The sequence below is a fragment of the Eptesicus fuscus genome, chromosome 21, assembly GCF_027574615.1.
Source record: "Eptesicus fuscus isolate TK198812 chromosome 21, DD_ASM_mEF_20220401, whole genome shotgun sequence".
NCBI lineage: Eukaryota > Metazoa > Chordata > Mammalia > Chiroptera > Vespertilionidae > Eptesicus > Eptesicus fuscus.
The window spans coordinates 45048991-45076551 of NC_072493.1; the positions used below are offsets into that span (position 1 = coordinate 45048991).

At 44.1% G+C, this 27561-nt stretch overlaps 1 long non-coding RNA gene across 1 annotated transcript; it reads left to right on the plus strand.

The window, feature by feature from the left end:
• Positions 1 to 3866: 3866 nt before the first annotated feature.
• Positions 3867 to 27381, plus strand: LOC129147688 (uncharacterized). Its single transcript, XR_008554961.1, has 3 exons — positions 3867 to 4108; positions 4920 to 5046; positions 26896 to 27381. It is a non-coding gene; the product is annotated as an uncharacterized LOC129147688 (long non-coding RNA).
• Positions 27382 to 27561: the final 180 nt, after the last annotated feature.

Below are 27561 nucleotides of genomic sequence, written 5' to 3' on the forward strand. Positions count from 1 at the left end.
CTTCAGTCCGCAGGCCGACGCTCTATCCACTGAGCCAAACCCGTTAGGGCTTGCTGATTATTCTTAACCACTCTAATCCCAGTAACCCCCCCAACCCCCACTTCCCCACCAGGGGCCTTGGCAAGAGTTGTGAGGCTTCCTGTCTTCACCCCTTCTCCCCTCTCCCGGATCCCCAACCCAAGCTCCAGGCCACTAGGCCTCAGGTGGATCCTCCTTAGACGGTGCCTCTTCTGGAGGGGCCTCCCCGGGTGCTGGCCTGTGGGCAGCCCCTCCCTGCAGCCAGGCTGTTTTCAGCCTGTGTCTCAGCCCCCAAACCCCCAGCCCCCGCCCGGGGAAAGAGATAGCCCTGGGTCTCCCCTTCCCCATCGATGACTCCTCCAAGCCCCTCCAGTGCCGTCTGCAGGACCACAGGCCCAGGAGCACGGGAGTCTGCAGCAGGAAGGTGACAGCCAGCACGCTGCCCCGTGTGCTCGCCAACCCCTGCAGATGCCCCAGCAGCACCCCGTGGCATTCTTGAGCCCAGAGGTTTAGGCTGGGCTGACTGGGATCGAAGAGGGGGTGAGCGTGGGGGTCTGAGAGCTGGGGGTTGCAGCAGGAAAAGGGACTCCGTCAATCAGATATAGGCCTTCCACGTTGCTCTGGATCCGGCTGCTCACTGCTCCTATCAGGGCGCGGAGAAATTCCTCTTCATCCCCCTCAGAGTGGCTTGAACAGAAACTCTCCCCGTGATAATGGTTCTTATTTAGGACTCTGAGGATCAATAAAAGTAACATAGTACTGCCCTGGCTGGTTTGGCTCAACGGATAGAGCATCAGCCTGTGGACTAAAGGGTCCCAGGTTTGATTCCGGCCAAGGGCACATGCCTGGGTTTCGGGCTTGATCCCCAGTAGGGGGCATGCGGGAGGCAGCCAAGCGTCGATCCTCTCTCATCACTTATGTTTCTATCTCTCCCTCCCTCTCCCTTCCTTTCTAAAATCAATAATATATATATATATATATATATATATATATATATATATATATATATATATATATACATATATATATATATATATATATATATATATATTTTAAAAGTAACAGTACTTTTCTGTGCCAGGATTCCAGGGTTAGCTTTTTGAGCATTTCCTCTTAATTATCAGAACAACCTTGGCAGTGGAAACCAATATAGAATTGCTGGGAAAGTTTAGTACTTGAGAAATGATATAGGTTCTCAGAGTTTATTCAATAGACAAGTTTCACATCCGAGCCAGTCTACTCAGTGGATAGAGCATCAGCCTGAGGACCAAAGGGTCCTGGGTTCGATTCCAGTCAAGGGTAGGTACCTCAGTTGCAGGTTCCTCCCTGGCCTGGGCCCTGGTCAGGGCGCATGCAGGAGGCAACCAATCGATGTGTTTCTCTCACATTGATATTTCTGTCTTTCCCTCTCTTTTCCACTCTAAAATCAATGGAAAAATATCCTTGGGAGAGAATAAAAAAACAAACAAGCAAAAATACAAAAACAACAATAACAACAAATCCCCAGACAACTCTCAGATATAAGAGACTGGATTCCAGCCCAGGATTCTGGCTCCAGAGCCAAAGACAATGTCCCCAGGCCAATGCTCTATCCATTGAGCCAAACCAGCTAGGGTTTCACCTACATTTTGAATGACAGGCAGTGATCCCATCCACTGAGGTGAGCTTGATACCTCAGTCTAACTAAGGATGTGGTTTTTTTAAAATAGATTTTTATTGACTTGAGAGGGAGAGGAAGGGAGAAGCATAGACAGATAGAAACATCAATGAGAGAGACATATCCATTGGCTACCTCCGGCACGCCCCTACTGGGGGAATGAGCCACAACACAGGCATGTATCCTGACTGTCCTGATCAGGAATTGAACCAGTTACCCATTGGTTCATGGATGGACACTGAGCCATACCAGCGGGCTCTTATTGTTGGTACATGGCTCTGACAGTAGGATGTGAATTTTGGAACCTCATATGCAGAAGTGATCCTGGAGACCTTCAGGATCCTGGTCTCACTGGCGAGGGCTCACCTCTCCTCCATGCACAGGCCCCACTACTAATGTTATTCTCTCCACTACGTGCAGAGTGGTTGTATGAGACCACTGTGCTCACCATGTCTTCCCTGCAGCCCAGACCATATTCTGAACACACGTCATCCTTTTCAGTTCCTTTTTGTCTGCGTGAGGGATCTTTGTGTTACAACATAGCTTGTTGTGTGTTTTTGCATACAAACCCTTACCCTATTGCCCAGCACACTTTGGCCACAACTGAGACCCTTACTCCAGATTCCAGTTAACCAAGAGATACAAATACACTTTTTAGGATACAAGCTATATTTAAAAAAATTAAATGTAGGTCATTTTAAAGAGAATAATAATGATGGTCACAGCTAAAGTCTCCTAAGCATGGACCTGGTATTAAGTCAGTTTCAGGCACAGTTCAAACTTCATTTGACCTCTATTATTTCAATTTTTTTAGCTTTGAGTTTTTTTAAAATATATTTTTATTGGTTTCAGAGAGAAAGGGAGAGGGATAAAGAGGTAGAAATATCAATGATGAGAGAGAATCATTGATTGGCTGCCTCCTGCACGCCCCCTACTGAGGATCGAGCCTGCAACCCAGGCATGTGCCCTTGATTGGAATCGAACCTGGGACCCTTCAGTTTGCAGGCCGAGGTTCTATCCACTGAGCAAAACCTGTTAGGGCAGCTTTGAGATTTTTTTCTTATTATGCTTTTTGTATTTTACAATATTTTATAGTTGCCTGAAGGAAACGATGTCAATGGAATGAGAAAATGCCAACCGAGCTACACCAGCCAGAGCCAAAATTTATCATAATTGAAGTTCAAATTATAACTAAATTATAGAATTCCAATTGAAGTTTATATTATACATCTCAGTTGAAAGGCTGGTCCTACATTCTTGTGTTACATTTGTCACATACATATTTGATGATGTAAGTAGGTTATTTATGTGATAAATTATTCCAGACTCTGCAATGCAGGCATACCTCTTTTACTGTGAGCGGCTGAACTGGGCACACAGATAATGTGTTTTCACTCACCACGAAAAAAATGATAACTTTCTTTAGGCATTTTCAAGATGTCTCTTTCATAGGATATATTTCTTTTTTTAAATCCTCACCTGAGGATATTTTTCCATTGAATTTTTCCCCCCACTCTATTCCCCATTCAATCTTGGCTGCCACAATCAGACAGACAGAAAGCGCGAGGACCCTTTTCTCTTGCATCTGCACTGGACCCATTGATTTTTAGAGATCGTGGAAGAGAGAAAGACAGAGAGAAACACCAGTATGAGAGGGACACGGATTGGTTGCCTCCTGTATGAGCGCCGGGCCAGGGAAGAGCCTGCAACCTAGGTAACTGCCCTTAACCTGAATGGAAATGGGACCCTGCAGTCCACTAAGTCAAACCAGCTAGGGCAGGATATGAAGTTTCTTAGCCCCTCCAGTAGCGGACCTCCACTTTTTCTTCCTGGAGTGAGGTGGAAAAACTCTTTTTCTTAATATATTTTATTGATTTTTTAAAGAGAGGTAGAGAAACGGATAGTGAGGTAGAAACACCGATCCGCTGCACCCCCCACTGGGGATGTGCCCGCAACCAAGGTACATGCCCTTGACCGGAATGGAACCTGCGACCCCTGAGTCCGGAGGCCGATGCTCTATCCACTGAGCCAAACCCGTCAGGGACCAGCCGAAATTCTTATTAGGCAAGTTACCAAGAACGCCCCGAGTGGCAAGGAGCTTAGCCAATGAGCGGTCAGAAAAGGCGTTTCCTGTGCAGCTCAGGCTAGGAGGCGGGACTTCCTGCATCTTCCTCACTGAGGCGTATTTTCTTCACCGAGAGTCAGGCTCCAGCGTGCTGAGTCCTGGTGGAGATACCTCAGCGGAGAAGGCGGGAGAGTCGTGGTTCTCCGAGCAAATACAAGGATTTTAAACTCCGCGTCGCAACCCTGGGGACCTGCGCCAGGGCCGGGACAGGAACCGCCCTTCCCGCGGCGGCCTCTTCTCCCGCAGCTCCCGCCCCGTTCCGCCCACAGAGTGTCATGGCGGCGCCGGCGCTGAGACGCGGGGCTGAGGTGAGTGCGCGTCCCCCGGGCCCCCACCGCCTTCTCACACCGAAAAGAACAGCCCGGGTGCAGGCGCCTGCCACGTCCTGCAGCTCAGCTCTGCGTAGAGGACCGTGAGGAAGGCGGAGGGGAGAGAGGACAGGGCTGACTGGCATCTGAAGTTCCCTTGCGGATGTGGGTGGTGACTATTGACGGAGAAATCAGAGGCAGGCCGGGAGGACGTCTCAGCCTCAGTCCGGGCTTTCCCGGCTGTGGGGTCCATCAGGGGCCTGGGGTGGTCCGGGACCCGGCTGGAATACAAGGACTCTCGGATGCCATATACCAGGTTCATAGGTGAATCCAGTGAGGTCCAGTGGCATTGGAGCAGGAAGGGGGCAGAGCTGAGGGAGTCAACCTGGGTCTGAAGATGGGAAGGGGTTAAAGGTTACCCAGTGGTGTGCACATCTGGAGGAAGTGTGAGCTGATGGTCCCCGGGACCTGGTGTGGGGACGTAAAGGCGAAGCATAAACCCACGCTTGGCCGTGTCTGGGAGGCATGGTCTAAGACGCGGCGATGGTATTGCTTGGCAGGAAGGCTGGGGCCCTGCAGTGATTGCCCAGAGCTTAAATGGCATTGCTGTCTACCCTCCCGTCTCCCAATCCTTCCCACCCATCCCAGCTGTTCTTGCTGAGGGCAGAAATAGTGATTGATGGGACTTGAAGGGAGATGAGCCAGCCTTAGAATTAGGCCCTGGAGGAGGTTGAAGTTGGGGAAGATGTGCAAGTAGAATTACTGGTTCTCAGAGCGGCAGCTCTGGTTTCAATTGTCTCCATTCTGACAGGTTGGCGTGACCTTTGAGGACATTGCCCTGTACTTCTCCAGGGAGGAATGGAGCCTCCTTGATGAGGGTCAGAGACAGCTGTACCTGAATGTGATGCTGGAGAACTTTGAACTTGTATCCTCACAGGGTAAGACCCTCAATCTCACCTGAACTTGGCTTTGCTATTTCTCTTGTCCCATCTCCCAGGGTGTGCTGTGTCCTCTCTTGTAGACTGTGGTTCTGCTTGATTTTTCCAGTTTCCTGGGTAGTTGCTGTCCTGGGGAGGGTGGGTCTGTTTCCCCTGCTCCCTTCTATTCCTGAAGTCCCAGTTCTCCCCGCTGTACTACGTTCACAGGAAGGACTTGTGGTTGGTAGTGTTGCAGGAAACCTAAGGGATTCCACCCTAATTAGTGAGGAAAGCATTTTCTATATTTCTGTTGGTCACTTGTACATATTTTTTGAAGAATTGTCTCTACCTCCTTATCCTGTTTATTAACTGTAGTTTGTGGTTCAGAGTCTTTTGATTACCTTGTATATTTTATATATTAATTGCTTATTACAGACAGGAACACATATTTTAGCATGTGCTTAATTGTGCTTTACAGATATTGCCCACCCCCCCTTCTCTTTTTTACAAATTCCATGTTATTGGCAAACCTGCATTCACCAGGTCTAGTGCCACCATTTTTCTAATAAGCTCAAATGCTGGTTGCCAGTGTTTAGCAATCAAGTATATTTTAAGTTATATATAGTTGGGTTTTTTTTGAGACATTCATTGCATTGTTACTAACCTGTAGTATATAGTGTTAAACATACCTTTATTATTCACTGGGAACTCCGACTACTTGTGTGAATTTCTAACTGTATCGCAGTATTTGCTTTATTGTGCTGATCCGAACTGAATCCACAATATCTCCAAGTGATTCCTTCATAGGATTTGGGAGTACTTTCTCCCATCCTCTAGATTGCCTTTCATTTCATTTTGTTTATTGCTGCTGTGCTGTGAAGAAGCTTTTTTTTTTTTTTTTTTTTTTTAATTTGTTGCAATCTGGACTGTTTATTTTTTCTATTTTACCTGGTGGTTGGTGTCACATTCAGAAAATCCTGTCCAAAACAAACCTCCAAAATTTTTTCTCTAGGTTGTCCTGAGGAGTTTTAAGTTTTAGTGCTGACCTTTAATTCTGTCCTGCAGGTTGAGTTAAATTTTATCAGTGGTGTCAAGTTTTGTTGTTGTACATGTGATTATCCATTTACATGTGATTATCCATTCATTGAAGAAACTATCTTTCCTTTCTTCTATGTCTTGCAGCTTTGACAAAGATTACTGGGTTTATTTCTGTGTTTTCTGTTCTGTTCTGTTGATGTATGTGTCTGTGTTTCTCTAGCAACGCACCGTTTGCTTGCTTTCTCTTTGTAATAAATTGAAGTCAGAAAGTGTGATGCCACCAGCTTTGTTCTCGCTCAAGATTGCTTTTGCTATTCGAGATCTTTTGGTTTTATATATTTCAACATTCTCTTTTCATTTCTTTATAAAATACCATTGGAGTTATCAGGATTGCATTTAATCTGTAGATTGCTTTGCATATTGTAGAAATCTTCATGATACTTCATTTTCTTTCTTTTTTAAAAATATTTTTATTGATTTCAGAGAGGAAGGGAGAGGGAGAGAGATAGAAACATCAATGATGAGAGAGAATCATTGGTCGACTGCCTCCTACCCACTCCCCACTGGGGATCAAATTGACAACCCAGGCATGTGCCCTTGCCTGGAATCAAACCCAGAACCCTTCAGTCCACAGGCTCTATCCACTGAGCCAAACCAGTTAGGGCTGAATTTAATTATTTTTTTAATTCTCACTGGAATAGTGAAAATATTTTTACCATTTATAGATAGATAGATGATTGATAGATAGATAGATAGATAGATAGATAGATAGATAGATAGATACATATACATATTTACCATTGAGATATATATATATTTTTTAGAGAGACTGAAAGGAAGAGGAGGTGGGGGATAAAAAGGAGGGGGGGACATTGATGTGACAAGGCACATGGATTGGTTGCTTCCCACAGGTGCCTTTATTGGGAGCGAGGATCCAACCTGCTATCCAGGTACCTGCCCTTGACTGGAAATTGAACCTAGGACTCTCCAGTGCGCAGGCAGATTCTCTCACCATTGAGCCACAATGGCCAGAGCTATTTATTTAATCTTTAAAACTTTTCCTTATTTATTTATTTAACTTATTTTAAAAATATATTTTAATTGATTTTAGAGTGGAAGAGAGGGAAAGAGAGAGAGAAACATCAGTCAAGAGAGAGAATAATTGATTGGCTGCCTCCTGCCTACCTGTGGTGACCAAGCCCACAACTTATGCATGTGTCCTGATGAGAAATCCAACAGTGCCCTCCTAGTTTATAGGGTTGATGCTCAATCACCAAGCCATACTGGCTGGGCTTTATTTATTTATTTATTTATTTATTTATTTATTTATTTACAGGATGGGTTTTTTTTAAATTTCAAGAAAAATGATCTTACATATAATACTATATGCAATAAACATTTCAAGAATAAAAGAATTTTAAGTATAATATTACCAAAACTGTACTAACATAGTATGATATCACAAAAGTTGTAGGAAATATTAAAAATCTGCAAATAACAGGATTACTTCTATTATAGTCTAGTCTATTTTCCCTCCCTCTGGTTCTATTTTTGTTCATCAGTTTATGTTGTTCATTATATTCCACAAATGAGTGAGATCATATGATATTTATCTTTCTCCGACTGGGTTATTTTGCTCAGCATGGTGCTTTTATTGGATATGAGTATTGCTACTCTAGCTTTTTTTTTTTTTTTTTTTTTTCCATTTGCATGGAGAATTTTTTTCTATCCCTTCACTTCTATCCTGTGTGTGTCTTTTGTTTTGAGGTGGGTCTTTTGCAGACAGCATATGGTTGGGTCATGTTTTTGTATCTGTTCAGCTACCCTACACCTTTTGATTGGAGCATTTATTCCATTTATATTTAGAGTTATTATTGAAAGGTACTTTATAGCCATTTTAATTCTGTATGGCTAGGTTTCTCTCTCTGTTTCTTCTTCTCAGTAATCTCTTACAGCAATCCCTTTAGCATTTCTTGTAATGCTGGCTTGGTGGTATTGAACTCCTTGAGCCTTTTTTTGTCTGGAAGCTCTTTATTCGACCATCTATTTTGAATGATAGCCTTGCTGAATATAGTAATCTTGGTCTCAGATCCTTGCTTTCCATTACCTTGAGTACTTCATGCCATTCCCTTCTGGCCTGTAGAGTTTCTGATGAGAAATCAGGTGTCAGCCTTATGGGAACTCCTTTGTACGTAACAATTTTCTTTTCTCTTGCTGCCTTTAAGATTCTCTCTTTGTCTTTAATTTTTGGCATTTTAATTATGATGTGTCTGGGCGTGGGTTTGTTTTGGTTCTTCTTGCTTGGGGTTCTTTCTGCCTCCTGAACTTGTGTGACATTTTCCTTTACCAGGTTACGGAAGTTTTCTACCATTATTTCTTCAAACACCTTCTCTATTCCTTTCTGCCTCTTCTGGCACACCTACTATTCTAATATAGTGTTATGTTTCACATTGTCCCACAGCTCCCTTAAGCTGTCCTCCTGTTGTTTCATTGTTTTTTCTTTTTGGTTCTCTAATTGAGTGATATTTTCAACTCTGTCTTCTAATTCACTGATTTGATCCTCAGCTTCCCCTAACCTGCTGTGTATTCCTTCCAGTGTGTTCTTTATTTGTGTTATGTCGTTCTTTATTTCAAACTGTTCTTTTTTCATAGTTACTATATCTTTTTTCATACTTTTGAGCATTTTTAACATCATTACTCTGAATTCTGTTTCAGATAAATTTTTTATCTCTGCTTCATTTATCTCTTCTGAAGAGTTCGCTAGTTCTTTCATTTGGGGGTTGTTTCTTTGTTTCCTCATTTTGGTTGTTTGGGTTTGTGACTGTTTTAGGTAGATCCTCTATACCAGTGGTTCTCAACCTTTCTAATGCTGTGACCCTTTAATACAGTTCCTCATGTTGTGGTGACCCCCAACCATAAAATTATTTTCGTTGCTACTTCATAACTGTAATTTTGCTATTGTTATGAATCGTAATGTGAATATCTGGTATGCAGGATGTCTTAGGCGACCCCTGTGAAAGGGTCATTCGACCCCCAAAGGGGTCGTGACCCACAGGTTGAGAACCACTGCTCTAAACCTTTCAGTCTCTAGTGCAGGACAGTGTTAAAGGCTGTTTCTGACTAATTGGATCAGGCAAAGACTCAAAGTCTCCAGACTGATAGGATTCTGACTTGAATTGCCCCCAGGCAATTGTCCTTCAGGTGTGGTGAGAGTTGTGTTTTTTTTTTAGCAGGGTGGGGCAGTTGCTTCTGCCTGCAGGCTGTCACTTCTTTTTTATTTTTTTATTTTTATTCATTTCAGAGAGGGAGGGAGAGGGAGATAAAAAGAGAGAGAAGCATCCATGATAGAATCATGGATGGGTTGCCTCCTGCATTCCCCCTATTGGGGGTCGAACCCAAAACCCGGGCATGTGCCCTTGACCGGGAATCATATAGGGTTAGGGTCAGGGTCAGGGTCAGGGTTAGGGTTAGCAGGCCAACAGTCTGTTCACTGAGCCAAACTGGCTAGGGCTAACTGTTACTTTTAATCTCTTAAGTGGCCTCAGAGCATGATGTTTTCCAATAGGGTGTGGACTGTCTTCCCCCCAGGCAAGGCAAATGTCTCTGGGAAAGATGTCCTCCACTGAGTGAGGGTGTGACTCAGCCCAGGGAACTTGGGGTGTCTGCCTTCTGAGCTCCATCCTCTGAGTCCCCAGGCCTGGCTTCTGCTCTCACAGCTCCAATCCCCTGTACCCTCCTCTGCCAGAGCACTAGGTGGGTGGCTCCACAGGGAATTTTTGTGTGTTGGCCCTTTAATAGGATGCCTGAGTTTTCAGCTGTCACTCCCTGGCAGACAGCACCCCATTGCTTTTCACAGCTAGATGTTATATGGGTACCCTCCTCAGTTTTGGTGCTCTTTGCTGGGGAGCCCAGCTTCGGGATTAGATCCCAGAGTTCTCAGTGGCATCCCCCCACAGCTGAGGTATCTCTCTGGGACTTCGGTTGCAGTCTGTGGGTGCCCAGCCAGCACTTTTGTGCCTCTGCCCCTCCTACCAGTCTCTGCGTTCTCCACCTTTGGTCCTTGGGCAGCAGGGTTCTCACCTGCGAGTTTTCCATTGTTTATTCAGGAAGCCTTTCTGTATTTCAGTTGTAATTCCAGCTTGTTCCTGGGAGCATGTCCGTGCAGCATCCTCCTACTTTGCCGCCATTCTTAATCTCTGGGCTTTATTTATTAATTTCAGACATAGGAAGGGAGACAGAGAGAAAGAGGGAAACATTGATCTGCTGTTCTACCCTTCTATTCATTCACTGGCTGTTCCCTGCATGTGCCCTGATGGGGTATTGAATCCACAACCTTGGTGCATTGGGAACATACTCTCACCAACTGAGCCACCTTGCCGAGGCTCTGTATTTGTTTATGAATTTCAGAATTTTATAGTAGGATCTTGATAATTTTCTCTATGTAAGGTCATGTCATTGGCCAGCATCTCTTATGAGGTGTTGTGGTTCATAGTGTCAGATGTAATGTAATTGGCTATCCTGAAATTCCTATTTATTTATTATTGATTTCTGGTAGAGTGGAATAGAGATAGGGAGAGATATAGAGAGAGAAACATCAGTGTGAGGAGATGTTTGGCTGCCTTCCTCACATACCCAAACTAGAAATGGAACCCATATCCTGATATGTGCCCGGACCAGGAATTGAATCCCTGACCCTTCTGTACATAAGACAGTACTACAACCAACTAAGTGACACCGGCCAGGGCTTGGTGTGTGTGTGTGTGTGTGTGTGTGTGTGTGTGTTTTAAAGTATATTTTTATTGCCTTCAGAGAGGAAGGCAGAGGGCGAGTGAGTGAGAAACATCAATGATGAGAGAGGGGCATGCCCCCTACTGGGAATCAAGCCCGCAACCTGGGCATGTGCCCTTGACCTGAATCGAACCTGGGACTGTTCAGTTTGCAGGCTGATGCTCTATCCACCGAGCCAAACTGGCTAGGGCCTTTTCTGTGGTTTTTAAAACAAAAAATTTCCAGTATTTTTCAAAGAATAGGCCACTAGTGTCAATTATAGCATAAACACAGTAGCTGATAGATTTAACTCTGACCTAGTTTTTGACCATAGGTATCTTCAAATATGTTTGTTCACCCAGTCTTTCCAGTCATACTTTCTATTTAGTTCTCCTTTATTTGTGTTCTGCATTACTTTTTTTTTTTTAATATATTTTATTGATTTTTTTACAGAGAGGAAGGGAGAGGAATAGAGAGTTAGAAACATCGATGAGAGAGAAACATCGATCAGCTGCCTCCTGCACACCTCCTACTGGGGATGTGCCCACAACCAAGGTACATGCCCTTGACCGGAATCGAACCTGGGACTCTTCAGTCCGCAGGCTGACGCTCTATCCACTGAGCCAAACTGGTGAGGGCCTGCAATACTTTTTGTACAGTATTCATTGTACTATTATTCCCATTTCCTGTGGGGTTTTTGTTCATGGATAGCTGTCTATTTACTCTGGGATGGGGAACGATTCTCATATCTCTGATTCTGTCATCTTGTTGATGTCAGTCACATAGGTCTTTTTGCTGTGGTCTATTTTGTGCTTTGTTGTTCTACCACAGTGTTGACCATCCTTTTCAGTTTTTCTTTTAAGATTTCTATCGTCTTTATCCATGTAATGGCTCAACTGGGATTTAAGAGCAAGAATCATTTGTGCATCACAGAAGAAACATGACTTTAAGAAGGTCAGGTTGGCCGAAACCGGTTTGGTTCAGTGGATAGAGCGTTGGCCTGCAGACTGAAAGGTCCCAGGTTCGATTCCGTTCAAGGGCATGTACCTTGGTTGCGGGCACATCCCCAGTGGGGGGTGTGCAGGAGGCAGCTGATCGATGTTTCTCTCTCATTGATGTTTCTAACTCTATCCCTCTCTCCTCCTCTCTGTGAAAAATCAATAAAATATATTTTTTTAAAAAAAGAATGTCAGGTTGGACTCAGAGGCAGGTTTTTCCTTGATGAAGGGCTATTAGAAAGGGTTTGATGGCAGAGTTTATTAAGGTCATAACTAGGGACCCATTTTGTTCAACAGTATTTTGTTGCAACTGCCCATTCCTCACTCCATTCTACATGTTCTTGCTTATTGTTGACACTACTCAGTTCTAATAGTGATCATTTCTACTTGGATTCCCAGCCCATGGATTATCTTAACCACTCTACACTGCACTGCTACTACCTCTTTCACAGGTCTCTCTTTTCTGCAAACTAACATTGCTCCATGCCTGCAGAGCTTTGGAGTGCACACATATTATTATATTCTTGAGTATCATGTGCTCTGGTAAAATTGACTTTTATGGTTTGAGCACATTCAAATTATTCTACATAAACTCAGGTCCCCAGCACGAAAAGTCCTAAACAATGAGTACAGCCTTCCTCTCATTTGTTTCCCATCCTATGATCACAAAATCTCATCCTTGGTGAGATTTTCACCATTGACTGACTTTTGGAGCCAAGTAATGTATACCAGCCATTTCTTCAGCGTCTCACTCACTTTTCTTGAAAATCATTCTATGGAATCATGCCTAGTCATGACAGATAAACATTTGTGGTGAAGATATTCTTTTTTTCTAAGGTCAACATGTACCTCACCAGCGTTTCCTTTTGTTCAGGTTGCTGCTGTGGAGCAGAGAATGTGGAGACACTGACTGAACAGAAGGTCTCTGTAAGAGTGTCACAGGCAAGGAATCCCAAGTTAGCCTTGTCTTCCCAGAAGAGCCATCCCTGTGAGAGTTGTGAACTAGTCTTGAGGAACATTTTCCACTTGATTGAGCTGCAGGAAACTCAGCAGATCCGTGTACTATTGAGGTGTGGGGCATGTGCAAAACGATTTTCTTTCAGTGCAACATTTCACCAGCACCAGGAGAAGCACTTTAGAGAGAAGCCTTCTATTAGAGGTGTGGACAGGATCTCACTTGCAAAGAGCTGCAATTTCAACGTGTCCCAGAAGCATTTAACCTGTGTGCAACTTGGGCAAGGCATCCTTACTGGGTCAGGACATCTCCCCCCAAAGGCTACTCAGACCAGGGACAGGCCAGATGAAATTTCACCATGTGTGGGGACCCTTCAGAGCACTAAAAATTATTACACTAGAAAAGAATATAAGAAAGCCGTTGGCTGCAACCGCGTGTTTGTTCAGGATAAGAATGTTCGTACCGGAAGAGTGGGTTTTGTGTGCCGTGAATGTGGAAAATATTTTACCAGGATTTCTAGTTTTTGTTATCATCAGAGATTTCACAGTAGAGAAAGGCCTTATGAGTGCAGTGAATGTGAGAAATCTTTTACCAGTAGCACTGGCCTCCATTATCATCAGAGATTTCACACTGGAGAAAAGCCTTATGAGTGCAGTGAATGTGGGAAATGTTTTACCAGTAGCACTGGACTCCGTTATCATCAGATATTTCACACAGGAGAAAGGCCTTATAAGTGCAATGAATGTGGGAAATCTTTTAACAGGATATATTACCTTCGTTGTCATCAGAGAATTCACACTGGAGAAAAGCCTTATAAGTGCCATGAATGTGAAAAATCTTTTACCACTAGCAATGGCCTCCGTTATCATCAGAGATTTCATACAGGAGAAAGGCCTTTTGAGTGCAATAAATGTAGGAAGTTTTTTATCGGGGTCACTGGCCTTCATTATCATCAGAGAGTTCATAATGGAGAAAGGCCTTATGAATGCAGTGAATGTGGAAAAACTTTTATGAGTAGCACTGGCCTCCGTTATCATCATTTATTTCACACAGGAGAAAGGCCTTATGTGTGCAGTGAATGTGGAAAATCTTTTACCAGGATCTACTACCTCCGTTATCACCAGAGAGTTCACACTGGAGAAAGGCCTTATGAGTGCCATGAATGTGGTAAATCTTTTACCAGTAGCAATGGCCTCCGTTATCATCAGAGATTTCACACAGGAGAAAGGCCTTATGAATGCAGTAAATGTGGAAAAGTTTTTACTGGGATCACTGGTCTTCATCATCATCAGAGAGTTCACACTGGAGAAAGGCCTTATGAATGCAGCGAATGTGGTAAAGCTTTTACCAGTGGCACTGGCCTCCGTTATCATCGGAGATTTCACACGGGAGAAAAGCCTTATGAGTGCAGTGAATGTGGGAAATCTTTTACCAGTAGCACTGGCCTCCGTTATCATCTGAGATTTCACACAGGAGAAAGGCCTTATGAGTGCAGTGAATGTGGGAAATCTTTTGCCAGGATCTATACCCTTCGTTGTCATCAGAGAATTCACACCGGGGAAAAGCCTTATGAATGCAGCGAATGTGGAAAATCTTTTGCTAGTAGAAATGGCCTCCGTTATCATCAGAAAGTTCACAATGGAGAAAGGCTTTATGAGTCCAGTTAATATGGGAAATCTTTTACCCAGATCCATGGCTTTGGTGATCGTCAGAGTTCAACTGGAGAAAGGCCTTATGAGTGCAGTGAATGTGTGAAATCATTTAGCCAAAATTCTAATCTTTCTCTGCACTAAAGAGTTCAATGGAAGGGAGGTCTTAGATGTGTAGGAAATGTACAGATTTTTAGTTCAGTCTTAACAATTTTATAGGAAAGCCTTATTTTTCTCATACTGTCACCATAGGGAGATTCACTATGAATTTTGCTTATGTGAAAAACGTGAGTCCAGGTTGCATTTTGTAATTTAGCCAGATGTCTTGCCAGATGTTATGTCACTGCATATTTCTGTTGCTGAAGCGATTTCACAAGTATCCACGGGTTCCATGAGTCGTCATCTTAGTGTATTCGGGGTGGTAACTTCTTTGATTTGAGAAAATTAGGAGCTGCCTGAGCTTTTACGGGGGCTCATTCATCTTTTTTTTTTTTTTAATCCTCACCTGAGGCTATTTTGCCATTGATTTTTTTGTTTGTTTTTTTTAGAGAGAAAGGAAGAGGTTTAGAGAGCTAGAAACAACAATAAGACAGGAACATCATCAATTGGCTGCTTCCTGCACACCCCCGCTCTGGGGATTGAGGGCGCAACCCGGCATGTCTATTACTAGGAATCATAAGGGGGACTTCTTGGTTCCTGGGTTGACACTCAACTGCTGAGCCATACCATCTGGGGCATGCCTTTCACTCTGACTAGTTGGCATATGAACCTGACTCACTGTTGTCCCCAGACAACATCACCTGAGTTCAGCTAGCAAATACTGCCTTTCCCAAGAATGTGCTTTTTCCATTTAACAGTGATGAACTTTTTGAGTATCCAAGTCACCCATGAAAAAACTGCCAGGCTAATGTTCATTTGGTTAGTAAAATATTGAAGGCCACACCTAGTCAGTGTGGATCAGTGATTGAGCATTGACCTGTGAACCAGGAGGTCAGGGTTTGATTCCTGTCAGGGCACATGCCTGGGTTGCGGACTCCGTCCCCATTGTGGGGTGTGCAGAAGCAGCCAATCGGTGATCCTCTCTCATCGATGTTTCTATCTCTTTTCCTCTCTGAAATATATACATATATAAATACATACATACACACACACACACGTATCTTATTATTGATTTCAGAGAGGAAGGGAGAGACAGAAACATAAATGATGAGAGAGAATCACCTGCACGCCCCCCTACTTGGGATTGAGCCTGCAACTCAGGCATGTGCCCTTGACCGGAATCAAACCTGGGACCCTCAGTCTGCAGGCTGACGCTCTATCCACTGAGCCAAGTTGGCTAGGATTCAATAAAAATATTTTTTAAAAAATATTGAAGGCCTTTTTTCTAAGTCTTCTTTAATCTTGCGTGTTCTCTTTATTCTGTCAGCTAGTTTATAAGCATATTGGGCTCTACAAGCATACGAGGTGAACAGCTTTTATGGGGTATTTCTAATTTTCCCTATGAACAATATGGTGCAGAAATTAGCTCAGCAATTTTTGCCCACTTTGCATTGCTGCTCATATTTTCCTAGGAAAGACTGTGGACTCTCTAGTCCTCATGTGACATCTGGATTCTGTAAGTCTGAACAGCCAAAAATCACTCCCAAGAGGGGTAGGTGTGACTACTTCAAGTACACCTGGAAGCAGCATTATTTTTTTCTTGTTTTTTCAGAGGCTGCCAATACTTTCGATGGGACTTTCTTGTCCAGGTCTTGTAAAGGGTTTTTTGCCCTAATATCTACAATTCTGTGGGTGATGGTCACTGGTTGGAGGACCATAGGGGTTAGGGGAGCCATGATTGCTACAGAACCACTGGCCTACACTGTGTTGGAAAAGAGTGCTGTCAACTAGATAGAATGTGCCTCTTGTAAACATGCATCCAGAAATGTTCTAAGGAAAAGACTGCAGGGTGGCATGTACACAGACCTGAGGATCTCCACGCATGTTTACCTTCTGTGGATGCAGCCATTGTCATTAAATATAATCCAACGTTTCTGTAGCTTCTCAGACATTCATGTCAGAGCCATTGGTACCCTGGCAGAAACGATAAATAGTCCCAGGGATATGGTTTTGTGTTCCAGCCAGTATTTGCGTTGGTTTGGGCCAAAGACCTTTATTGTTTGCTATATTTGCTTTACTTAGGCAAGACTCTTTCACAGGGCATGAGAAAATAGAGTGAATATCAAGTTGGCAAACCTGTTTTTTCAGAAAATGTTGGACATACAATTTAACAACTCTTGCACCAATTTTAAGAAGGTTTAATTAGTAAATGCAATGTCAACTGTAATATTTGATGAGTCTTTACATGCATGCAACTGAAACCATCACCATAGTCACAGTACCAACCATATCTGTCACTGTGAATTTACTTCATGTTCTTTATGAATCTCTCTGCCCTTCACAGCTTTCCAAGTAACCACTGATTTATACTCCATTTTAATAGATAACTTTACAATTTCTAAGTTTTATATGACGGGAATCAGCATTTTTTCCAGTATTTATGTTGCATAATTGTTTGGAGATTTATTAATGATATATTAGTAGCTTATCTTTTTTGCAGTGAAAAGTTTTTTTTTATCTTGACATATTATTATTTTTTTTATCTTCGACATATTATTATTATTTTTACAGAAATGGAAATTTAATGCAGGGAATTTGTTACAAGGATAACAGGTGGAATGCCAAGCACAGACAGTGAAGATATCTGCAGGAGAAAGTCACTTGTACAACACTTGGAGTCACACTGAGGAGATGACTTTGGTACCCCAACACTAGGGGTCACAGGGAGGACATGGTGTTACCAGAGCCCAAGGGCTGAGGCCGCCTGTCAGGAAGGAAATCACAGGAGGACTGCTGGGTAGGAGCCAAAGGACACAGCAATCCCTTGAAGTCATGAGCAAAGTGAGGAAATGCTCTTGCTCCCTCTTTTCCTTTTTTTTTTAAATTCAATTTTATTTCGATATATTAGTTAATTAAATATGGTTACTTCTGAATTTTTATTATTTGTAATAAAGCTGCTACACACATTTCTGAGAAAGGAATGGAGAGGGAGAAAGAGAAACAGGGAATCAAACCCGTGACCTGGTGCATGGGTCAACACACAAACACAGCCACACCGACTCACCTACAGTTGACACTTTTGCTTTTAATCACATTCTTTCAGAAGTCCAGTCTCTTGATACTATAATAAGCTGTTGCTTTATAGAATCCTCCCTTTTCCCTGGTCTCCTGTCACGGGGCTTCTTGCATTGGAACAGGTCTCAGGAGGACCAGGTGGCATCAGGATGGGCAGGGTATTTTGGGAGTCCCAAAGCCAGTGCAGAAGTAAATGGGGGGGCAGTGATCAGACTCCCCATGCCCTGGGTCAGGCATTTTGGATTTGAATCCCAGATTCCCGAGTATCATTGGGACAAACGAGGGAATGTCCTCTTCTCTGTGGGCTTCAGTTTTCTCCTCTGTAAAGTGGGGATAAGGTCTGTGACCTCCTCGTGAGCTGTTGGAGGCGGTTAGCTGCGAGGGTGCCCATTCACATTATGACCTCTGCCTGCAGCCTGCCTGGGCTCTGGCAACTTCAGCCTCTTGCGGCAAAGACAAATACATTTCAGGCTGGGCATCACTCACGCCTCCAGTACTGACGAGCGCCTTTACTTTTGGGGTGTGTTTGAGAAAGAAATGGAGCTCATGAGAACCGGCTGACCCACCAGCAGAGAGGCAGGTGCTGTAGGCCCTGAGGTCCTCTCCAGGTGCCTCCCTAGCGCTCCCTGACTCAGTTTACTAAATTTGACATGAAGGTGATAGCACTTACCTTGGCCTTTGAGAGTCGGATTTATCATTTTTCTTAAAATTCTTTACTAGTTGGGTTACATGTCTGATTCTTTGCCCAACATGAGATCATGAGAAATATCTTCAGTACTTGTTTTCTGCAAAATTGTATATGTATGTGTGTGTAGTCAACTATAGGTATGACTGTATTTTTTAGAGCAATTTTAGATTTACCAGCAACATTGAGTGCAAAGTATTTAGAGATCCCCAGGCCACCAATTTTTTTCTTTCAATGTTTTTGTCTCTCCCTCTCCATTCCTCTCTCAGGAATGTTTGCAGCAGCTTTATGGTAAATAATCCAAAATTAGAAATAAAAGTGACAAAGTGAGTACTTGATATCAGGATTCGAGGGTTAGCTTTTGGAGCATTTTCTCTTGATTCTCACAACAACCTTGTAAGTGGAAACTAAATCGAGTTGCTGGGAAATCCAGCGTTAGAGAATGAAGTAGGTTCTCCGAAGTTTATTCCACAGACGAGTGTCAGAAATAGAGGCTGGATTCCAATCTGGGATCCTGGCTCCAGAACCAGGGACAAGTTCTACCACGGGGGCAGGTGCACTGTTAGGGCGAGGCAGGCTCAACTGAAGCTGCTATTGCCATTGTTGCAATTATTATTCTCCCAAAATGTCAGTGCACCTCAGTCTTTCAATGGAGCAACATCATCTCTCAGCTCCAGTGGTTTCTCCAGCGGAACCTTCTTTCAGAGTGAGCTGCAGTTTGCCTCGCCTTTGATCCCAGCACAGAGTTTGACCCACAGGAGACCTCGATAATTTGGGTTTAGTCTGGACTTTCACCCACTTTGGGTGTCAGGCTCTGATCCCGTCCACTGTGATGAATTTCATGCCTTTAACTCTTCAAGTGATGCTTGTAGCTGGACTGACACCTTACAAATGAGGGGACACACCTGGACATGAATTCTGGGACATAATATTCGAAAGTGATAAGACCTACAGGATCCTGGTCTCATTGGCAAGTGCTCACCTCTTCCAAGCTAAGGACCCACTGCCCATGTGATTCTGTCCTCTGTGTCTGCACTTCTCTTTGAGACAGTGGTGCTCACCATGTTTTCCCTGCAGCTCGGACCATGTTCTGGACCCACATCCTTCCCAGTCTCCTGTGTCTGCATAGGATAATTTCTTCATGTGCTTATAGACATTCATTTGTTTTCTTTAATGTGTATTCAAGTCTATCCTCGTTTTCTAAATAGGTTGGTTGTTTTCTTAAATTATTTTTGGAGTTATTTATATATTCTGTATAGAACTCCTGTATCAGATTATGCCTTGCAAATATATTCTCTTCACCCGTAGCTGAGTTGTTGTTTTTTTGTTGTTGTTTATAATATCTTTTGATGTGCAAAGTTTAATACAAGTCTAATTTATCATTTTACTTTAATTCTTTCCTGGTTTGGTTACAAGTCTAAGAATTCTTTACCTAACCCAAGGTTACAAGAAATGTCTCCAATGATTGTTTTCTGCTAAATTGTGTGTAACTAGAGATTTGACTGTATTTTAGAGCAATTTTAGATTTACAGCAACATTGAGTGCAAAGTATTTAGAGATCCCCTAAGCCGCCTATTTGTCCTTTTCATGCAAAACTCCCCCATGTCCACCTCCCGCACCAGAATGGTGCATTTGTTACAATGAGTTAACATGTTTGAGCATTAGCACCCAAAGTGCGTAATTGGATTATTACTGTGTTCACTGTTAGTGTTGTACATTCTGTGGGTTTTGACAAACGTATAATGACATAGCCACCATTTAGAATCACACAGACTAGTTTGGCTGCTCTAAAAGGCCTCTTGGTTCTGATACATCTGTCCCTTCCCCACAACTCCTGGCAACCAGTGATTATTATTTTTCAACATATTTTTATTGATTTCAGAAAGGAAGGGAGAGGAAACATAGAGTCATTGATCATCTGCCTCCTGCACGCCCCACTCTTTGGGTCAAGCTCGCAACCTGGGCATGTGCCCCAACTGAGAATCAAACCTTGACCTCCAGGTTCATAGGTCAACGCTCAACCACTGAGCCATGCCAGTCACGCATACTGTATTCTTAGTTTTGCTTTTCTAGAATGTCATATAGTTGGAATCATGCATCTGTAGCCTTTTGATACTGGGTTTTTTTTTCAATTAATAATAAGCATTTATGATTTCTCCTTTACATTGCTTGATAGGTCATTTCTTTTGAGTGCTGAATAATATTCCATTGTCTGTGGCTGCTATAAACATCTATAATCAGATTTCTGAATGCACTTACATTTTCAACTCATTTGGTAAATACCAAAGAATGTGATTGTTGGATTTTATACAAGTATGTTTTGTTTTGTAAGAAACTGCCAAACTGACATATGTCAAACTACGGACATTGCCCTAGAGGGCAAAAGCCTCCGGGGCACAAAATTAAAACAATTTTTGGGCGCTGGCCAGTTTGCTCAGCTCATAGAAACAAAGAGTAGAATGGGGGTCACCAGGGGCTGAGGGTGGGGGAAATGGCAAGAAGTTGGTCAAAGGATACCAACTTCCCCTTAGTCCTGAGGATTTAATGAACAGCATAGTAATTATAATTAACAATATGTTATGTATTTGGAGGTTGATAAAAGAGTAGATAGGAAATGTGCCTGCCACCAAAAAATGGTAATTAGGTGATGGCAGTGTAGCTAACATTACAGTGGCAATCATATTGCAATGTATAAGTGTATGAAAGCAACACATTGTACACCTTAAACTTACCCAATGAAAAAACGAAAGAATAACAACAGCCAAAACCGGTTTGGCTCAATGGATAGAACGTCGGTCTGCGGACTGAAAGGTCCCAGGTTCGATTCCGGTCAAGGGCATGTACATTGGCTGCGGGCACATCCCTGGTGGGGGCTGTGCAGGAGGCAGCTGGTCGATGATTCTCTCTCATTGATGTTTCTAGCTCTCTATCCCTCTCCCTTCCTCTCTGTAAAAAATCAATAAAATATATTTTAAAAAAAAAAGAATAACAAAAAAAAAATTTAAAAAATATCTTACAGAATGTAATGTATCAATTATATCCAGTTAATAAAAGTAAATTAAAAAAGGAATGAGGTGCTGCCCTACCCAGTGTGTGCAGTGATTAGAGCATCAGCTGAGACCCTGTGTCATGGGTTCTATTTTCAGTCAAGGGCATGTACTTAGGTTGCGGGTTCGATGCCCGGCCCCAGTTGGGGCATGGGTGGTAAGCAACAAATTGATGTGTTTCTCTCGGGTTGATGTCTCTCTTCCCCCTTCCACTTTGAAACAGTGGAAAAAAGATCCTCAGGTGAGGATTAAGAAACACACAAATCTATATTATTAAATATGTTTTTATTTATTGGGAGAGGGAAAGAGAAAAAAAACATCACTCAGCTCCCTCCTGCATGTGCCCTGACTAGGAGTCCAACTGGTGACCTTTTGGAGCATGGGACAATGCCCAACCAACTGAACCACACCAGCGAGGGCATTTGTTTGTAAGATTTTTAGTCCTCACCTGAGGATATGTTTTTTTTTAATTGATTTTTTTTAGAGAGAGAAAAATTGATGTGAGAGAGAACGTTGGATCCCATAGGCACCCTGTCCAGGGTTAGAGCCCACAACTTGGGTGTGTGTCCTAACTGGGAATTGAACCTGTGACCTTTCGGTGTACTGGATGGTGCTCCGACCAACCTAGTCACACCTGCCAGGGCTGAATCTCCAGGTTTTTTGTTTGTTTTCTTTCACAAATCACTTTTATTGAATCTTCATAATTCTGTCAAGTAGATAATTCCATTGGAGGTGGTCCTAGAGCTTCACTCCACTCTCATATACAGCAGAACCTGATGTCCTATTCATTTCTTTTTGCTTCTATTTCAACCCATAGTAAAATCTCACCCTTTTTCTTTTTTTTTTTTGGAAAATATATTTTTATTGACTTAAGAGAGGAAGGAATGGGGAGAGAGAAACATCAATGAGGAGAAAGAATTGTTGATCAGCTGTCTCCTTCATGCCCCCTACTGGGAATCAAGCCCACAACCCGGACATGTGCCCTTGGCTGGAATCGAACCTGGGACCTTTCCATCTGCAGGCAAAGGTTCTATCCATTGAGCCAAACCAGCTAGGGCAAATCTCACTTTTAATTGAATTTTTATAGCCCTAGTAATTACGTTGGCAAAGATAAAATTTTATATTGAATTGGATAGTTCTAGTAGGCTTCATATATATAGAGTTTAGAAATTCAAATTCAATTCAGATAACACTATTCTGCTTTTATTCCTTAACTAGAGGCCTGGTGCATGAAATTCGTGTGTGTGTGTCCCTCAGCCTGGCTTGAGCCCTCTCGAAATCCAGTACCCGCCCCCCCACACACACACACCTGGGTAGGATCCCTAGGCCTGGCCAACAATCAGGGCCTATCCGGGCTTTCCTTCCCCTGCTGCCAGCAGCTGGCCCCGCCCTTGCCACTGCTTGGGTGGCACTGCCCCCCCTCCCCTGTCACTGTGCAGCACTGCCCCCCCTCCCCTGCCACTGGTCGCCTCCCACTGTGAGTGACAGGCGTGGGATGCGATTGCTAGGCTGGTCTGGGCCTCCCTCTGTGGTGCGAACACTGGCCGGGCCCACACACCCACCACAGCGTCACTGGCGGGTGGCCTGGGCCTCCCTCTTTGGGGCGATTGTGGAGTTTCATACCCCCAATTGATTGCCCCGCTGACCTGTGGCCTGGGCCTCCCTCTTTGAAGTGGTAGATCGTGGGACCCCCCCCATCGACCCCCTGCAGGCCTGGTTGCTCCCAACTGCCCTCCCCTGCTGGCCTGTTCGCCCCCAACTGCCCTCCCCTGCTGGCCTGTTCGCCCCCAACTGCCCTCCCCTGCCGACCATCTTGTGGTGGCCATCTTGTGACGATGCGAGGGCGGCCATCTTGTGGCGGCCATCTTATGATGTCACGTGGGGGCGTAACGCCACCTAGGCTTTTATTATATAGGGTAATTACCACAATATATCCCCCTTTTGTTATTCTTAAAGATTCCCATATGCCTTTTGAAAAAATTAATTATAAATCTTTATTGTTGAAAGTGCTGACACGCGTGTCATAGGTTCGCCATCACTGCCCTAGGAGATGTATTGGTAAACATATTGCTACAAGAGAAGTCTGAGATTTTGCTGCCAATTGTTTATTTAGGATTTTTATGGTTTTATACCTTACATTTAAGTCTTTTATCCATATTGAGTTTATTTTTGTGTATGGTGTAAGTTGGTGGTCTAATTTCATTTTTTTATGTATCCAATTTTCCTAAACAACATTTATTGAAAGACTGTCTTGCCGAAACCGGTTTGGCTCAGTGGATAGAGCGTCGGCCTGCGGACTCAAGGGTCCCGGGTTCGATTCCGGTCAAGGGCATGTACCTTGGTTGCGGGCACATCCCCAGTAGGGGGTGTGCAGGAGGCAGCTGATCGATGTTTCTCTCTCATCGATGTTTCTAGCTCTCTATCCCTCTCTCTTCCTCTCTGTAAAAAATCAATAAAATATATTAAAAAAAAAAAAAGAAAGAAAGACTGTCTTGACTCCATTGTATGCTCTTGCCTCCTTTGTCAAATAGTTTTTTTAAATTTCTTTATTGATTAAGGTATCACATATTTGTCCTCATCCCCCCATTCCCATCCCACACCCCTCCCCACGCATGCCCCCACCCCGCTGTTGTCCTTAACCACTGGTTAGGCTTATATGCATGCACACAAGTCCTTGGGTTGATCTCTCCCCTATATCCCCACCCTCCCCTATCCTTTATCAAATATTAATTGAGCATAATGGCTTGGGTCAATTTCTGGGTTCTCTGTTCCATTGGTCTACTGGCCAATACCAGGCAATTTTGAGAACAGTGGCTTTGTAATATAGCTTAGTATCTGGTATTGTGATCCCTCTATCTTTGTTCTTCTTTCTCAGGATTGCTGCAGCTATTCGGGGTCTTTTTTTTTATTCCATATGAATTTTTGGAGAGTTCTTTCTAGGTCTGTGAAGGATGCTGTTGGTATCTTAATCTTAATGGGGATTACATTGAATCTATAGATTGCTTTGGGTAGTATGGACATTTTAATGATGTTGATTCTACCAATCCATGAACATGGTATATTCTTCCATTTGTTTATGTCTTCTTCTATGTCTTTTTTCAACGTCCTGTAGTTTTCCGAATAGAGAGGTCTCTTACCTCTATGTCTTAGATCCAACTGCTCTGCCACCCAGGTTTCTGTGGGGGTGGGCCTATGTGGTCGGTGATTTGTGGGACCCAGGGGTGCAGTCTCTCAGATCTCCTGAACTGCGTGTTCTAGTGGAGACCCCCTACTTGCGTTATTGGATTCTCCTGATGTAGTTAGGTCTTGAATGTTAGTTTCTTGTTCGTGGATGAAGTCTCCTCACAGGTTGTCTGACAATGTGACTCACGCCTGGCCCCGTTGTGGATGTGCTCGTGGTTCCGGCTCTTGTGGCAAGGGTTGCCCGAGGTCTCACTGGCGTGCAGCTCACTGTGGGGTCCCAGAGCCCATGGCAGGGTGGCGTGCACTCTGCGGCTCCCTGTGGTGGTCCCAGAGTTCGCGGCCTGGGTGACTGGGGTCCTGGGGCCCGTGACTGGCATAGTGCGACTCTGGCCAGTGTGGCATGACTCTTTCTGGGGTGACATCACTCTGTGCATCACTGCAGGGGTTCCGGAACCCGTAGCCAGGGAGACAGGTGTCCCAGCGTCTACTGGTGAGGCAGCGGGACTCTGGCTTGGGTGGTTTCACTCGGAGCATCACAACGGGGTCCAGGAGCCAGCCGCCGGGGATGCGGGAGTCGTGGGAATCGGTGGTTGAAGCAGCGCGACCTTGGTCAGGTAGGCATGCACTCAGCAACTCACTGAGGGGCCCAGGAGCTGGGGAGGTGGGAGTCCTGGGGTCTGTGGGTCTGTAGGTGAGGCAGCACGACTTTGGCCGGACTGGCTGCCGGGTGGCCAAGGCCAGTCTGGTTGGTGGTGGGGCTGGGCTCCTAGTTGCAACGCTTCCCCCTTCAAGATGGTGTGGTTTCTGAGCCAGAGCTGCACAGCCCGCGAGTGCCAGTGGCGATAGCGGGTCCTCCTTGTCTAGGAGAGCGTGGTCTGCCAGCCCCTGAGACTCCCAACGAGATCTAGTAACTGTCACACACACACACACTCACACTCTCTCACACACACACAGTGACAAACACACTCACACACAGGCACACACACACACACACACACACACTGACACACATACACTCACACACACACCACACACACTCACACACACACACACACACACACTCACACACACACACACACACACACACACACACACACACACCCCACAGGTCCACACACACTCCTTTTTTTTTTTTTTTTCACACACTCCCCTTTTCCTCCCTTACTCACACTCCCTCACTCCTGTCCTGCTAAGCCTTCATCTTTATCTCTGAATCTCCAGTTTTATCATTTATGTTTTGTTTTTACATAGTTTTAATAAATTTTATCACCTATGTAGGTTCTTGTAACGAATACCACAGTAGAAATTAAACATTTTTAGTTATGCCTGGCCAGTGTTGCTTAGTGGTTGAACTTCAACCTATGAACCAACCAGGAGGTCACAGTTAGATTCACAGTCTGGGCACATGTCTGGGTTGTGGGTTTGATCCCCAGTAGGGGGCGTGCAGGAGGCAGTCAATCAATGCTTCTCATCATTGATGTTTTTGCCTTCCCTCTCCCTTCTTGTCTGAAATCAATAAAAATATGTATTTTTTTTGTTTTTTTTTGTTTGTTTTTTTATCACAAAGTGCTACCCCTTCGTAGTCACATTTTCCTGAACCCTAGCACTTGGCATCACAGTTGTCTTTGTATCTATAATTTTGTCACGTATAGAATATTAGAAACATGGAGTCATTTAGCATGCACCCTTTTAAGATGGGCTATTTGACCTTGTGAAATATTGAAAATCCATACACTGGCCTGCCTCTGGTTCCTGGTACAGAGCTCCTGAGTCCCTTGTAAATAACTGAGTGATGACAGAACTAGGAGCATGTTTTATTCTATCGAGATGACTCTGGTTGGAAATTTCAACTCCACCTCACATATCTAAAGAGAGTCGAAGGGCTGGAAATATAGTTAATGGTGAATCGTACTTGAGAAAGACCCCACAGAAATCCCAATAGGAGGGGGTTTGGAGAGCCCCCAGGGTGGTGAACACATTCAAGTATGGGCAGGGAGACCCACCCTAACTTCATGGGGGTAGAAGCTGCCGGGCTTGGAAATCACCCAGACCTCGGAGTATGCCTCGCTTCATCTGGTTGTACATCTGTAAACTTTATGATAGCCTTTTAAAGAAGAAAATATATATATATATTTTATAGTTGATTTAGAGAAGAAGGGAGAGGGAGAAAGAGAAACATCAGGATGAGAGAGAATTATTGACTGGCAGCCTCCTGCATGCCTCCTACTGGGGATCGAGCCCGCAACCTGGGCATGTGCTCTTGACTGGAATAGAACCCAGGGCCCTTGGGGATGCAGGACGACGCTGAGCCAAAGCAGCTAGGGCTATGATAGCCTTTAGTAACATGGTAAACGCAAGTATGTGTTTCCTTAAGCTCTGTGATGTGAGCCAGCATCTGATCTGAACCGGAAGAGGCACTGTGGGAACCTCCATTTGAAACCAACCGGAGGTCACAGAAGTCGGAAGTTGGAAGAAGCCGGGAACCCTGCAACATTTGATTAGCATCTGAAGTGGGATAGAAATCGTTTTTCTTACTGAGCTCTTAACCTGTGGGATCTGACACAATTGTATCTGAACTGAACTGAACTAAACTTTAGGACACACACACAGCTTGTGTGCAGAATTTTTGGTGTGGGGCTCTCCACAACTCCATAAACACATTTTTTTTTCAATAAATTTTTAATTGATTTTTACAGAGAGGAAGGGAGAGGGATAGAGAGAATCATCGATGAGAGAGAAACATGGATCAGCTGCCTCCTGCACACTCCCTACTGGGGATGTGCCCGCAACCAAGGTACATGCCCTTGACTGGAATCGAACCTGGGGCCCTTCAGTCTGCAGGCTGACACTCTGTCCACTGAGCCAAACCATTTAGGGCTAATAAACACATTTTTGATGACCTGGCATGTGAGTGTGGCAGTAGTGAGAGTAAAGGAGAAATAGGAGGAAGACTGAACTACAGGTTTTTCCAAAACAGACTTCAAAGGAATTCCACCTAAGACCAGCCCCAAGCTCTCTGGGGTTTTCTCTGCCAGGTGGA